Source organism: Macaca fascicularis, chromosome 20, assembly GCF_037993035.2.
Source record: "Macaca fascicularis isolate 582-1 chromosome 20, T2T-MFA8v1.1".
NCBI classification, from domain to species: Eukaryota; Metazoa; Chordata; class Mammalia; order Primates; family Cercopithecidae; genus Macaca; species Macaca fascicularis.
Window position 1 is genome coordinate 59,501,090 of NC_088394.1, and position 17,262 is coordinate 59,518,351.

Consider the following 17,262-nt stretch of genomic DNA (forward strand, 5'->3'; position numbering starts at 1 on the left):
TTTGCTGGGTGTTGGCTGATGTTTTCCTTTTCTTTTAGCATTTTGAGTATGTCATGTAACTGTTTTTTACCTTTTATTTTGTCAGATGAGAAGTTGTTTCTTAATTTTATTGGAGTCCTTTTGTACATATGAATTGGTTTTCTTTTTCTAATTTCAAGAATTCTTCTTAGTTTTTGTGTTTTGTTATTTCTGCTATGATGTTTTTAGATGTAAATTTCTTTGTGTTTATCTTACTTAGAGTTCAATGGGGTTTTCAGATTTTCAGGTTTTTCCTAAAATTTGAAAAATTTTCAGACATTGTATCTTTGAGTATTTTTCTGCTCTTTTCTTTCTCTTCTGGTACTCTCATTGCACATATATTGGCACACTTAATGGTGTCCTAAATTTCTCTAAAGCCCTGATTATTATTCTTCAGTTTTTCCCCTTCATTGTCTTTTGGATTCCATAATCTGAATCAGTATGTCTCCACATTTCTGATTATTTATTCTTTCAATTCAGATATACTTTCAAGATCCTAGTATACTTTTTTATAGAAACTAACATAATTTTACATTACAGTACAGAAATGATGGTCTGCTATTTGTTGGCTAGAACCTCCATTATATGACTGTGGCATAGGTGTGAGAACAGAGCCCCTGATCTCTTGGGTTCACTCATCTGAAGCTTATTCTCTGCAACATGAAACTGAGGGGTGGGAATAGGAAACTCTGGTGACCTATTCCTCCTGCTGAGATGCTATAGTGCCTACTTGAGAGCTAAGAAGGAGGGAGCCTCATTTTTTTGCCCACATAACCTGGAGTTCCTATGTTACTATGGGGTAAAGATGAGTGAAGCAATGAGTCATGGGTCCCATTCCAATAACTCTTACTCTTCTCATTGGAATTTAGTAGGTTCTCTTGAATGAATGTTTCTTCATTTGCTGCAAGCCCCCAAGATAAATTTCATACACTCTATATGTACATTTTTAATAACTGTCAATAGTTATAGTTTTGCAGAGGACAAGATTCATGAAGATTATCCTACAACCATTCTAGAAGTTGTCTCAAAATAGTTATACTTTTGTGTTGTTCCTCACTTATGTATAGGTACACAAAACCTGGCACTTGTCAGATATTCACAGAATGCTTTTTGTAAAATAAAAGGGAAAAAAAGAAAAGAAAAAATAATAAGTGCACAAGGCTGAGGAATTCTAATGTATTGACAAGCATTAAATGCTAGTGAAGTTGACTGCCCCCACATAAATGCGCTCAACACTATAGAAATATAACTCAGGTTCTTTTATTTCTAATTTTGAAAACAGCATGTAAAGAATATGCTTGGTTTCAGTTCTAAACAGGATCTGTAGATCAGAACCTAAGTGTGCCAACGAAGTGGATTGGATCACGATGAAAACGAGATACCTCTGCCCTCCGCACCTTTTTCAACCAATAAGAATCTTTCAATATAGATTACTCTATGCCTTCTAGAGAAACTTGGTTCCTTGTCGATTCAAACTGGAAAAAAAAAATGCACAGAGGAGAATGAATACCTTCTCTGTTAACATGCTGAGGAAAACTTTACAACGAATCTTTACACAGTATTTCAATAAAAACAAAAATTTATTTTTATTTCTTTGATAAAAATGAATCTTCTGCCCTGTTAGGTGTCTGAATATTTCAAGTGTAATACTCACAAAAAATAAGAATTCCAGGCTGGGTGCGGTGGCTCACGCCTGCAATCCCAGCACTTTTGGGAGGCAGAGGCCGGCAGATCACCTGAGGTCAGAAGTTCAAGACCAGCCTGGCCAACATGGTGAAACCCTGTCCCTACTAAAAATACAAAATTAGCCAGGTGTGGTGGTGCACACCTGTAATCCCAAGTACTCGGGAGGCTGAGGCAGGAGAATCACTTCAACCTGGGAAGAGAAAGTTATAGTGAGCCAAGATCATGCCATTGCACTCTAGCCTGCCCAAAAAAGCGAAACTCCGTCTCAATCAATCAATCAATAAGATAATTCAGACTCTCATATAAGCTAATAAGTGAAGAATTCTAATAAGTGAAGCTAGTAAGTGAAGAAGTCGAAGTCAGGAATATCTGGAATCAATGCATTTCTTTTTCTTTTCCATAGTTACTGCATATCCTTTCAGTCATGGGAATAAAGTAAATCCACAGCATTTAAAATATATATTTAGTTCTTATCCTATGCTTCCGTTGCTAATCTATAAAAATTGGCTCTTTCAACCATGAGACTAAAACACCCTGGAACTTACTAAGCATTATTTAATAAACTCTTAGCTTTTTGCATTTCTTTTTGTTTTACTACGTATTTTTCACTTTTAGTTTATCTGAAATCTGGCATTTGGATAGCCAAAGAAAAGCATGATTTTCTTCCTTTTACATTGAAAAACAAACAATTGAAATGCATTTCTATTGTTGGTTCTGCTACAATAATGAAACAAAAGTGTTTTAAAAATAAAACAGTATAGCAGGAAATGGGCTTTTTACCAGATGTGCCTCACAAATTTCAGCTTTCCCATTCTTTAGTCAGAGGCCTTGGATAATTACTTTGTTGCAACATTATAATAATATCTTTATTATATTTTACAATAATTTAGCTTGGGATGTTTGTCTTTTCTGATACTTTATATGGGGAAACCTCTCTTCCTGAAAAAATTCTACATTGAAAGGGGGAAGTGGTCAGTATCACATGAAATATCTTTTTATATTAGAATTCTTTCTTGGTCACAACTGCAATCGTCATTTACATCAATCAGTTTATCGGGGACTGTGAAATTCTAGAATGTGGCAGTAATGCTTATCAAATAATCATCTCTCAAATAATAATCGATTGTCCGTGACCAGTTGAGTTTCTTACTCACTGTTAGTACAAAATAATGATGAGAGTTTCAAAGAAACCATAATCAAAACGATATCTCCAACATGTGAACTTGTGATTACTGTTTTTAAAAACGTTTTTATGGATTAGTAAATGAGGGAGAATTGTTTTTTCAAGACATGTTATAACACTCTTCCCTCAACTTTTCTTTAGTCCATTGAAATTCATTTCTAAATTCAAATAATGGTCATTTAATAGAATACCAAGACTATACCCTGACAGTCATCACAATTTGTATTTCTGAAGTCACAAAAGCAGACCTATACACTCTATAAATAACAAATACAATCTCTATTGAATGCATTTGTAAAATCACAGTCATAGTTTCTGTTGTTTATACTTTGTAAATCACTATATATTCCGTGTTACTCAATTATCTTGGTGCAAACAGAGCATGTCCAAAGGAAGGATATCAGGATGTGAGGAGATTTCGAAGCAAGCCCTGCAGGCAGTCATTGAAAGTACTTTTTCGGGCCCGGCGCGGTGGCTCAAGCCTGTAATCCCTGCACTTTGGGAGGCTGAGACGGGCGGATCACGAGGTCAGGAGATCGAGACCATCCTGGCTAACACGGTGAAACCCCGTCTCTACCAAAAAAAATACAAAAAACTAGCCGGGCGAGGTGGCGGCGTCTGTAGTCCCAGCTACTCGGGAGGCTGAGGCAGGAGAATGGCGGGAACCCGGGAGGCGGAGCTTGCAGTGAGCTGAGATCCGGCCACTGCACTCCAGCCTGGGCATACAGTGAGAGTCGTCTCAAAAAAAAAAAAAAAAGAAAAAGAAAGTACTTTTTCGTTTTGACTTTCCTAAGAAAAAGAAAACCCTTACTGAAGATCGTGATTTTCTTAAACCATCAGCAGTGTTTCATGGGAAAGAATAACATGCTATCTTTGTGACTCTAAAACAGAGTAAATGCCCTATGTATTCAGGAAAAGATACTGACACAATGGAAAGCAAACACTTGAAACAAACAGAAATGGAAAAAGACGTCTCAGTGGTTTGGGATGCCGCTTAAATACATGGGAATCTATGTATTCACAGACATTCAAGTGCCAGATTTCAGATAAACCTATCAGAACCTTTTAACCCTGAGGCCCTAGAATTAGCTAATTTATCCTTTGTCTTTCTGTTGTTGTTGTTTAATGTGATTTTCAGTGCATTGTTTTCTCCAGGCATCAATTTTGAGACCTAAGTATGTCCTCCAAATTTAGACTTAGATGAATCCATTTCAACTTTATATTGTCGTCCCTTCTTCCCCTAAAAATTTCATTTTTCTCTCTAGACTCTTTCCGGTTCGCCATAACATTTACCTTAAAGGATTCTCTTAAATAGGGTTCTCTTTCTTGTCTTTTTTTTTTTTTTTTTTTTTTTCTATCAGGAGCATTAAAACTTGTAAAACAGCACTGTTTTGCTCCCTGAAGCCTGGATTCAAAGTTTCTTAACATAACCTATCTACCTATTTTCAATGAAGTTTATACTCTCTATTATCAGACTATCTAAATTCTATGATTTGCCCTTTCCCACAGAGGAACCATTCAAAGACCCCCAGGGGATTCTGAAATAGTGGAGACCACTGAACCCAAGCACTGTGCTGTTGCGACAGTTGATCTGATAACCAAGAAGCCTCCTAAGTCTAATGTTCTGGGGGCCTCTACTGCGTGGATACAGTGGGCAAAGAGATGATTTGCATCCCAGGCAGGAAGGAGCAGGATGGCACAAGATTTCATCAGGCTACTTAGAAGGACGGGCAATTTAAACCTCAGGAATGGCTTATTTCTGGAATATTTCATTTAGTATTTTCAGACCATGGTTGACCACAGGTAACTAAAACTACAAGCAAAACCACGGATAAGGGCAGACTACTGTACTTCAGACATCACAGATATGTTTAAATATACAAAGAAGAAAGGATATCAAGCTTTATTTCACGTTCAGAATATCCACAGCCCTCTAATAAACAATTTATGACAATCGTGTTATTTAATTTGTATAACAACCATAACAATAGATATTCTTTTTTAGCAGAAGGTAATACCAGTGTTCAGCAGATTAAATAATTTTCCCATGTCACAGGTGTACTTTGACTCCTAATTGCATTCACGTTCCACAAGCATACCATATGATGTCAGCTCTGGTGGCCTGCAAGCTTGGTGTTGTAAAGAGCTGTGCACACATTCACTCACAGGTCTGGAAGTTGATTCTGGCTCTCCTTTTATGTCTCTTTAGAACTTAACTGGACCTGTCAACTGGGGCAGTAACGTCCTCTCCCGTGATCTGAGATTCCTTACAAAATGGTAGCCTATTTCCAAAGGCAAGAAGAAGAGAGGAAAGAGAGAATAAAAGGAAAAGGAGGGAGGCAGGGAGGGAGGTGGAGAGAGAGAGAGAAAGAGAGAGAGAGAGAGAGGGTGAGAGAGAGAGAGAGAGCGCACGCCATAAGAAACATATACTGGTTTTTTGTTGTTGTTGTTTTGTTATGTTTTGTTTCTTGAGACAGAGTCTTGCTCTGTCTCCCAGGCTGGAGTGCAGTGGTGCGATCCTGGCTCACTGCAAGCTCCGCCTCCCGGGTTCACGCCATTCTCCTGCCTCTGCCTCCCAAGTAGCTGAGACTACAGGGGCCCGCCACCACGCCCCGCTAATTTTTTGTATTTTCATTAGAGACGGGGTTTCACCGTGTTAGCCAGGATGGTCTCCATCTCCTGACCCTGTGATCCGCCCGCCTCGGCCTCCCAAAGGTATACTGTTTTAATAACCTAGCTATGAATCCTATACAAAGTCGTTTCTGTTACAATATATTGATTAAGGCAGTAACAAAAGAGAGGAGAAATAAATCTCCATTCTGTGATTAAGGCAGTAATGAAAGAGAGGAGAAATCAATCTCCATTCTGGCCGGATACCACAAGGGCATGTGGTAATGAAATATCATTCTGCATATTTTAGAAAACATATTCTTCTACATTACCTAACCAAGTGTACTTATAGTACAAAGCAGACTTTTTCTACTATTCTGAATAGTTTAATTGTTTTCCTTTTTCACTTGTTGATATGGACGTTAGAGTGTGAGCATGGATCAAAAGCGTTCCAGAGAGCAAATTGAGTCTCATTGGATCTCATTAAGTCCAATTGTTAGGTCTTTGACAGTTGCCTTAACAATTCTCACTGACCTTGGAATCAACCAGCAAAGTGCCACATTGATTTTCCAACTCTGGCTTTTAATATAACTGGATTTGCACCGAGTGCCCAAGAAAAACTAAAAATGCCGTTCACTCCTCTATAACACAATGTGATTGCATCACAGTAAAATATTTGATGCTTAATAACAACTGCAGCTACATTTCTGCCATTGTGTATTGCAGTACATACATAGAATGTGTTGTAATTCAGCATATCAACAACATGTTTCTCTCCAAGGGGTTAAATTATTATTTTATTGTTCCCCATTTTCTTTCTCCTTATTTTCTGTAACACCAATCCTGAAAATACTATGGTCCTATAATGCCTTTTGTTTTAACTGTAGGTGTTTTCAAAATAATCAATGTGTGATAATTAGAAGTATATGAAGTATCAGAACTGAAGTGATTAAGGAAAACTAAACAAGCAAACAAAGCCAAGGCTCACATTATGAAGTTTACGAAGCTATGGTTAACATTATCAAATAAAGCTACTCTTGGTTTGCAATCAATATAGCACATTTATAAACTAACATTTGGTCCTCAAAATGTTTGCTGTGTTTGGAATTCCTTCAAACATCCTATTTTTCTTCACTTTATGTATTCTAACACTGACCATCTTTCTTACTTTATCTCACAAGAGCTGCTAAAGGAGTCTAGACTTTTTGAAAAAGTGTGTTTTTGAGAATTTTCTTTCTCAAAACACAGAATAGATGAATAGATATACTTTGTTCTATTTCTTCTGCTAAGTACTGAAAACCTAGGGCATTATATATAAAACACACATCAAAACATTGTGAAGGAGAGAAGAAGAGAGGTGTGCTAGGGAACCCTGGGCCTAAGGAATGCCACAGTAGTGAATTCCTTGGGTTTCCTTTTCACCTTATTTATCCCAGACCCAGAGCTAAAGAAGCCATCATCCCAGAAATGCCGATGGCTACAGACAAAAATCCCCAATTAAAGTCTGTTATCTTTAGCTGAAAGGCCAGAAAAGAGAACTTCTAGCAAGAAAGAAACATTTTAGAAAATAATCTACTTTAGTCAAATACCACAACAAAACTGTGGCCCCACTCTCATTAACACTAGCACAGTTGGAGTGATAAATCTAGACTTCCACCTCGTTCACCAGGCTGGAATGATGTTTCCCAACACCTGCACCAGAGTAGCATCAGAGAAGTGAGCCAGAACTTTCATCTCTATCACATGGTAGCTTTCATCCTCACTTCCCACATGGTATTAGAAGACACATATGGGCAGCCCAGACTTCCAGCCCCCCCGCCCCATTCCAGCAGTAACAAGGCACCCCTCACCTCCCAGTTGGGGTGTTCTCAGAGGAAGCCTAGTAAAGGACTTTCACCACCTCCACGTAGTAATAAGGCCACAGGCACATCCCTAATGTGCCTAATGATGTTACATCTCATACAAAAAGCCAGAGACACCACAAATTGAATAGAAGACACAACCAAAAGATGTCAGCACTGAGATGACAGAATTATTAGAATGATCTTCCAAAGATTTTAAAGTGACATCATAAAAATGACTAAACCAATGATTAAGAAGACATTTGAACTTGATAAAGAGCATTTATGGAACTTGCAGCTTACATTTACTTAATAATAAAAGACTGAATGCATTCCTACTAAGGTTGAGAACAATGACAGATTATCTGTGTTCATCACTCTTTTACAACACAGTGCAATAAGGCTGGCAAAAAAATAAAAGACATGCAAATTATAAATAAAATGCCTTAGTATGCAGATAACATTAGTGTCTATATAGGCAATCCCAGGAAACCTATTAAGAAAATGTGTTCGATAAATAATAATGATTTCAATAAGTCTGCTTGACATAAGATAAACTTACACAAATCAAATGTATTCCTATTATTTAGCAATGAACACGTGGACACCAAAATTGAATAAGTAACAAAATAAAATACTTACATATAAATCTGAAAAACTCATGCAGGAGTAATATGCTGAAAACTACAAGATGATGATCAAAGAAATTAAAGATTTAAATAAATGAAGAAATTCAGGTTCATAGACTGGAAGATTCGACTTTGTAGTATATCAGTTATCCACAAATTGATATAAAAGTTTTATTCATTTGCTATCAAAATCTCAAGAATTTTTAGAAATATAGGCAAGATTATTCTAAAATACATAGGAAAAGGGAACTAATCTAGAATAGCTAAAACAATTTTGAAAAATAAGAGTAAAATGAGAGAGAAAAGGTCTACCTCATTCCAACACTTATTAAACTGCTATAGTAATCAAGACTCTGTGGTATTATTGGAGGAAAAGACATGTCGTTGAAGGGAACAGAATAGAGGGTCAAGAACTAACACCACACAAATATGTACGTATGATTTTTGGCAAAAATGTAAAAAACAATTAAATGCAGTAGAGATAACTTTTAAATCAATGGTGCTGGAGCAATTGAAACTCCATAGGCAATAATAAACCTCAATCTAAGTTTTACATCTTATATAAAAATTTTAAAAAATAGATTCTAGAGTTAATTTAAAAAACAATACAAAAAAATTATTCAAAAAAACCCAGAAGAAAATCTTTGCGATCAAGGGCTATGGAAGAGGTAAGGTTGGGGTTCATTGACTGGGTACCAAAACCACAATCCATATCATGAAAAATTGATAAATTCTACTTCAACAAAATCAGTACATTTTACTCTGTGAGGACTCTGGCAATAGGATGAAAAGACAAGCTACAGACTGGAAGAAAAATGTATAAACTATACCTCCATCAAAGAACTAGTCTCTAGGCTATCGAAATACCTCTCAAAACTCAACATTTTAAAAAATCCGGTTAGAAAATAGTCAAAGGATTTAAAGCACATTTCACCAAAGACGAATAATCACATAAAAAGAAGTTCTATATTATTACCCATAAGGGGAATGCAGATGAAAATCGCATGAGCCATAATCAAACATCTATTAAAATGGCGGTAAGATGAAGATAGATAGATAGATAGATAGACAGAAGATAGATAGATGATAGATAGAAGATAGATAGATGATAGAAGATAAAATGTTAGGTAGATAGATGATAGAAGAAAGATGATTGAGAGAAGATAGATAGATAGATAGATAGATAGATAGATAGATAGATAGATAGGCAAACAATAGACAGACAAACAGCAAATGCTGGTGGGGGTACACAGAAACTGATCCATTCATATTTTCCTATGGGAACTTAAAAGAACATGGAAACACTGGAAAATATATTTTTAAGATAATTTAAAATGCAACTACCACAAGACCAAACAATTGTACTCTTCACCCTTTACCCCAAATAAAGGAAAGCTTATGTTAACATGAAACTTTTGCATGGATGCTTATAGCACCTTTATTGGTAAGAGTCCCAAATTGGAAACAGCCCAGATATCCTTCAATGAATGAAAGCTGACATTAACTATTATACATCCATACCATTAAATGCTAGTCAGCAATTTTTTAAAGATCATACTATTGATATATGCAATAATCAAGATGGATCTCCAGAGTATTAGGCTTAGTGAAGAAGAGTTAATTCCAAAAGGCTATATACTGTATTATTTCATTCATGTAACATTGTGGCAATGACAAATTTACAGAGATGAAGAAGAGACCTAGTGGCTAGGGCTTAAAGAAGATACTGGGCAGGAGGGAAGGAGTTCAGTTTTAGAAAGGAAATATAGGGGATCTTTGCAGTGATGGAAATGCTCAGTATCCTGAGTGTACAAATAGCACTATATTGGTTGTGATATTATTGTATTACAGTTTTATAAGATTTTTATTGGGGGAAACTGTGTGAACCATATGTGAGATCTTTCTGTATTACTTCTTTAAAAAGCACACCAATCTACAACTACTTCAAAGTTAAAAGTGTAATTAAAAGTTACATTACATAATACTTTATTTACTGGGCAGGGCGCCAGTAAATGAGAGGCCAAGCCGGGCGGATCACGAGGTCAGGAAATAGAGACCATCCTGGCCAACATGGTGAAATCTGTCTCTACTGAAATACAAAAAAAAGTAGCCAGGTATGGTGGCACGTACCTGTAGTCCCAGCTACTCGGGAGGCTGAGGCTGGGGAACTGCTTGAACCCAGGAGGTGGAGGTTATAGTGAGCCGAGATTGCGCCACTGCACGCCAGCCTGGCGACAGAGCAAGTCTCCATCTCAAAAAATATATAAATAAATAAAATACTTTATTTAATATGCTTTACATGTCACCTCTAACATATCATACTGAAAGTGTCTTGAAGATAGGAAATATTATTTATTTTATTTAATTCATTTATGTATGTATTTATTTTAGAGACAGGTCTTGCTCCATCACCTAGGCTAGAGTGCAGTGGCACAATCCTAGCTCACGGCAGTCTAGAACTTCTAGTCTCAAGCAATCCTCCCACCTCAGCCTCTGAAGTCACTGGGACTACAGGCACACACCAGCATTTCTGGCTAATGTTTTTTTATTTTTAATTTTCTTGTAGAGACGGGTATTGCTATGTTTTTTGAGCTGTTTTTTAACTTGTAGGCTCAACCGATCTTCTCACCCCAGCCTCCCAAATCCCTGAGATTAGGAGAGTAAGGCACTCTGCCTGGCTGAGAAACATTATTTAGAGCTTTCAACTACTTTTTTCTGCACCTCCTTCTCTTGACAACGGCTAACGAATCTTAAAAACACCAGTTCCATTGTTTCCCATTTCAGCATATCTATACTTAAAACTTTTCCTTTGCTTTACACTGCTATTTAAAGATTAGCATAGACTTTGTGGCCCAGTACCAATCATGGCCTGTACACTTCTTCAGCAGTGTCTCATTCCTCATCGCCTCTCTTTTGGTGCTTCAGGCAAACTGAACAGTTCCTGATCATGTCCAGGTCCTTCCTACGTAGGGTTTCCTGGCTTGGATCCTATGAACACTGGTCTTTCTTTCTGGAATGCCCTTTGAAAGACTGCAGTCAGTAGAATACATTTAGTTACATACTATTTAAGGTTTTAAATTGTGGGCAGTGGGAACTTTGTTTGAAAATAAGTTTTGCTGGAAAGACAAGGAAGCTGTGAAGACAAAATTACCAGAAAGATAACATTTGAATCCAATCTTAAGGAGCTTGTCACATAGTAGGGCTCACCATAACGCTATACGATTAAGTGCTACCTAAGGATTTTGTTTGTTTGTTTTGTTTTTTGTTATTTTGAGGAGTCTCTCTGTGATGCCCAGGCTGGAGTGCAATGGTGCGATCTCGGCTTACAGCAAGCTCCACTTCCCGGGTTCATGACATTCTCCTGCCTCAGCCTCCCTAGTAGCTGGGATTACAGGTGCCCGCCACCATGCCCGGCTAATTTTTGTATTTTTAGTAGAGACGGGATTTCACCATATTGGCCAGACGGGTCTCGAACTCCTGACCTCAAGTGATCTGCCCGCTTCAGCCTCTCAAAGTGTTGGGATTACCGCTGTGAGTCACCGCGCCGGGCCCATAAGGATGTATTGGTTAATAACAAACGACGTACATGATGGTGGTCCCATAAGATTATACCACCATAATTTTACTGTACCTTTTCTATTTTTAGATATGTTTAGACACACAAATACTTACCATTGTGCTACAGTTGCCTACCGTATTCGATACAGTAACATACTTACAGATGTATAGCCTAGGAACAACAGATTATACCACATAGCCAAAGTGACCTAGGTTGTGTAAGTATACCTTGTGATATTCACACAAGAATGAAACTGTCTTAACGATGCATTTCTCCGAACGTAGCCCTATCATCAAATAGATAAAAATGAATGACAGATGTATTTCTCCTCTAGTGTGCTATAAAAGGGTAGCATTTTGGAAATTTTGTTCATGATTTTCTCAAATGTTAGAAACATATGAAAGTCTGTCATCTTCAGCAGTCCTTCAAAGAGATTAAAATGCCAGCAATACAGTTGCTTAAATTGGTAAGATTTTTAAAGGCACACATATTTAGTAGTGACTTCTTTCTAAACATGAAGCATAATTTTAACAATGAAGATCCTTAAGCCTATGAGGCATTAGCACTTCTTCCACCCTCCTCTTCTCTAATCAGTATGATATGTGCTCCATGAAAAGTGCCTTACCATTGCAGCACTTCTTTCCACATATTTTCTTACTTTAATGGCATCAGGAAAATCCCATAATCACTTCACCCCTGGGTCAGTTTGTCAGCTTTCACCAGAACATGGCTATGTGGTTTTGGAATTAAGGAGAGGCAGTAGAGGGAGCTCTGACAGCATCAATTCTAGGGCTGTAAATTTTTTCTCTTTCCGTGAGCCGCAATCTCACAGTCTCAATGAAGAACTAATGCCTTGTGAGATCCACTGTGATTTTCGAGAAGAATATTTGAGATAATGCACATAAGACCAAAAGCAGAAATTGTTTTAATATCTACATTGTGTCCCACTTTTATGGAGATCTTTAAAATCACTATTGATAAAAGACAATCATCTTAACCATATACCTCGGCGACATCCCCATCCCTTTTCCTATATCTTTTCTGTTATCTTAAATGTCAAGCATAGATTTCAAAATCAATACCTAAAAGTATTTGGTGCAACACTGTAAAATTTAATTTGTCTTTCTGATGGAAAAGGAGAACAAAATAACACTCCCCCTTCCCTATTCCTGGCCCCCACTTATTTGTCCTTCTGATCAATGGTGGTTTCGATTTCCTGGTCTTGAAGCCTAATTCTAATTTAACTCTACTGTGTTCCCCCAAGTCTACAGTTTACCATTCCGTTGACGTCCCACCTGCCTTATCTAATCACAGGCCAGTAGTTTGATGACAGAAAGAGCTAGTGACCTTCTCTGATATAGGTCCCTTAGAAAATTCTCTTCTGAGGTTAGTGCAAGTGACAAGACAAAATTCACAGCCATTGCTACTAATGACATCTAGCAGCAGCATTAAAAAAGGAAACCTCCTGGTACAACTCACAAAGGTCATCCAGCAAACACCAGTGCTAGCTTGCAGTGAACCCCAGAGTCGCTGCCCATTATAAACCCAATTACTCACGCCTGCTGTGTCTCGGGGCATCTGTAACTGCTCACCAGCAACCATCCTTGGGCTGTGGCCACCAATCATGCCATTGTCCTAAAGTCAGGAGACAGATTTCTTTCTGTGCATTGACCTAAAAGGCAAAAAAAAAAAAAAAATTAAAAAAAATACTGAACCTCACTTCTGCAATAAAACAAAACAGTTTTCGTTGCTCTGCCACATCTTGTCATTCAGACTTAGAATATCACACTGGCTGATGCTGAACCCTAGTTTTCTTAAATTTGTAAAACAAGGGTAATAATGCCCATAGCGAAAGGCTTTGTAAGCATCAGAGATGATGTATGCAGTGCATGACGCAATGATTGGCACAATGAGAGAGGTTTATTACGATTGTGCTATTATGTGTATTGTGATTTCTCATGTCTTTGTCTTACTGAATAATTTGGAAAAGTGTTAAGACATCCACTTAGTTGTTATTATGAATTGATGTGATTATTTTTACATGTGCTTTTGATGTGAGGTACTGAGTCCTAGTAAAAGGACTGTCATCACAAAATGTCTCCAGATGCAAACTGTCCATTTAAAATAAGTGGTCACCAATTATTCTCCATTCTTTACCTCAGCCAGCCAAGTACTGAAAACAGACTTGGTTAGAATTATAGAAGGAGTAGTAGAGTCAGTGGGAGAATAATGAGATCCATTTCAAACATTGATCTGGAAGAATCATGAGACTCATCCTGATAACTAAATTCAGAAGTCAGAAGCTACAGAAAGCTTTCATTTTACTTTAGGGTATAGATTTACAAAACCCTGGTTAGATTGCAAAACCATTTTAACTCATCTTTATATGATAATTTTATTGTTTGAAAATTGTCTCCGGCCGGGCGCGGTGGCTCAAGCCTGTAATCCCAGCACTTTGGGAGGCCGAGACGGGCGGATCACGAGGCCAGGAGATCGAGAGACGATCCCGGCTAACACGGTGAAACCCCGTCTCTACTAAAAAATACAAAAAAACTAGCCGGGCGAGGTGGCGGGCGCCTGTAGTCCCAGCTACTCGGGAGGCTGAGGCAGGAGAATGGCGGGAACCCGGGAGGCGGAGCTTGCAGTGAGCTGAGATCCGGCCACTGCACTCCAGCCTGGGTGACAGAGCGAGACTCCGTCTCAAAAAAAAAAAAAAAAAAAAAAAAAAAAAAAAAAAAAAAGAAAAGAAAATTGTCTCCTTGAGGTTATAGGCATTAACTATCTATAGAACATAAGTTAAATGTGGTATTTTCTTTAAGGGATTTTAAAAGTGGAAAACTTAGTGTTTGCTTTGAAACTCGTCTGCAACAAGTATAAACTTAGCATCTACTTCGTGTATTATGTTTGTCCTGGAATTATTACCATAGATAAGTTATAACCTCAGTTTTCAAAATGCTTATAATACAAAGGGAAGGCAGGCATTGAAACAAATTTTTGTTTAATAACACAATTATTATAGCAAGGTGTAATAGTCATGGTTAATAGTGATGACAAAAGGCTTCACAGATAATTAACATAGGCATACCTTAGATTGCAGGTTCAGTTCCAGATCACCACAATAAAGCATATATTATAGTAAAGCAAGTCACACAGATTTTTTTCTTTCTTGGTGTTTATAAATATCATAAGTCTATTAAATCTATATATAGTCTACTAAGTGTGCAATAGCAGTTTGTGTAAAACAGTGTACACACGTTAGTTAAAAAATACTTTATTTCTACAAAAGTTCTAACAATCACCTGAGCCTTTAGCATGTTGCATTTGTTTTGCTGGTAGAGGGTCTTGCCTCACTGTGGATGGCCACTGACTGATCAGGGTGGTCGTTGCTAAAGCTGGAGATGGTTGTGGCAATTTCTTGAAATAAGACAACAATAAAGTTTGCCACATCAGTTGATTCTTCCTTGTCACAAAAATTTTCCCTGTCGCATGTGATGCTGTTTGATAGCATTTTGCTCACTGTAGAACATCTTCCAAAACTAGTGTCAGTCCTCTCAAACTGTGCCACTGCTTTATCAACTAACACTATATAACCTTCTAAATCCTTTGCTTTCATTTCGACACTATTCACAGCAATTTCACCAGGAGCAGTTTCCATCTTAGACAATGTATCTGCTCATTCATGAGAAGCAACACCTCATCTATTAAAGTTTTACCATGAAATGGCACCAATTCAGTCATATCTTCAGGCTCCGTTTCTAATGCTAGCATTCTGTTTATTTCCAGTACATCTACAGTTACTTCTTCCAGCTGAAGACTTAAACTCCTCAAAGTGATGCATGAAGACTGGAATCACCTTCTTCCAAAGTTCTGTTAATGCTGATATTTTGATCTTCTTCCACGAATAATGAATATTCTTAATGGCATCTAGAATAATAAACTATTTCCAGAAAGTTTTCATTGTAGTTTGCTTAGATCCATCAAGAAAATTACTACCTATGGCAGCTATAGCTTTACAAAATGTATTTCTTAAATAATGAGACTTTAAAGTCAAAATTATTTCTGATAATTTTGCAGAATAGATTCTGTGTTATCAGACATAAAAACAAAATAAATATCCCTCTGCATCTCCATCAGAGCTCTTGGTGCATTATCAATTAGCAGTAATATTTTGAAAGGATTTTTTTTCTTTTTGAGCAGTAGATCTCAACAGTAGGACAAAATATTCAGGAAACCATGTGGCAAACAGATGTCCTGTCATCCAGGATTTGTTATTCCATTGATAGAGCACAGGCAGAGTGGAATTAGTATAATTCCTAGAGGCCTTAGGATTTTTGACATGGTAAATGCACATTGGCATTGACTTAAAATCGCCAGATGCATTAGCCCCTAACAAGAGAGTCAGTTAGTCATTTGAAGACAGGCATTGACCTCTCCTCTCTAGTTATAAAAGTCCTAGTTGGTATCTTTCTTTCAATAGAAGACTGTTTCATCAACATTGAAAATCTGCTATTTAGTGTAGCCACCTTAATCAATAATCTTAGCTAGATCTTCTGGATAACTTGTTGTTGCTTCTACATTAAGACTTGCTGCTTCACCCTGCACTTTTATGTTGTGTCGATAGCTTCTTTCTTTAAACCTCACGAATCAACCTCTGCTAGCTTCAAAATTTTCTTCTGCAACTTCCTGACCTCCTAGTCTTCATAGAATTGAAGACAACCAGGGCCTTGCTCTGGATTAGATTGTTTTGTTTTAAGGAATGCTTTGGCTGGTTTGATCTTTTATCCAGACCACTCAAACTTTCTCCATATCAGCAGCAAGGTTATTTTGCTTTCTTTCACTTGTACGTTCATTGGAGTAGCACTTTTAGTTTCCTTCAAGAGTTTTTCCTTTGCATTCACACCTTGGCCAACTGATTGGACCGGAAGGCCTAGTTTTTGTCCTGCATGGGTTTTTGAAATACCTTCCTTACTAAGCTTAATTGTTCCTAGCTTTTGATTAAGAATGAGATATGTGACTCTTCACTTTGAACACTTGGAGGACATTGTAGTGTCATTAATTGGCCTAATTTCATTACTGTTGTGTTTCAGGAAATAGGGAAGCCTCAGGTATGGGAGAGAAATGGAGGAACTGCCGATTGGTGGAGCAGTTAGAACATACACAACATTATTGATAAAGTTCACTTTTTTACATGAGCACAGTTTGTGATGCCCCCGCCAAATGATTACAATATTGACATCAAAAATCACTGATCACAGATCACCATAAACGTATAATGATAATGAAAAAGTTTGAAATACTAAAAGAAGTACAAGAATTGTACTCAAAGACACAAAGTGATGACAGGCTGTTGGAAAATTGGTGCTAATAGACTTGCTTGATGCAGAGCTGCCATAAACCTTCAATTTGTAAAGTAATGCAATATCTGTGAAACATGATAAAGTGAAAAACAATAAAATGAGGTATGCTTTTGTTTTGTAAGAAGGTTAAAAAGCGGATAGGATTTCACCAGCTTTACAATTTGGATGACAGATTGGGAGGTTTTAGATGTCTTATGTGGTGCAAAAAGAAAAAAAAGAAAAGAAGAAAAAGAAAAAAAATCTTTACGTTTTCTTTTCTTTTTCTTTTGGGAAACTACAAAGACTCTATATATCCAGGGTGGTAGTTAGGGAGGTAGCAAAGACGAGAACAGTAAGAGGCAGCTACCAGGACAGTCTGAGATTCTGACATCAGCAGAAA

The 17,262-nt window shown here is 37.4% G+C and overlaps 1 long non-coding RNA gene across 1 annotated transcript in view; it reads right to left on the reverse strand.

Moving 5' to 3' along the window:
- Positions 1-1,322: 1,322 nt before the first annotated feature.
- LOC135968715 (uncharacterized) overlaps positions 1,323-17,262 on the reverse strand; it is a 178,116-nt gene continuing 162,176 nt past the window's right edge. The window contains exons 2-3 of the long non-coding RNA XR_010583661.1: positions 13,084-13,198; positions 1,323-1,493 (exon numbers count right to left, since the gene is read on the reverse strand). This is a non-coding gene — a long non-coding RNA (uncharacterized lncRNA). The remainder of the gene's footprint in view (positions 1,494-13,083; positions 13,199-17,262) is intronic.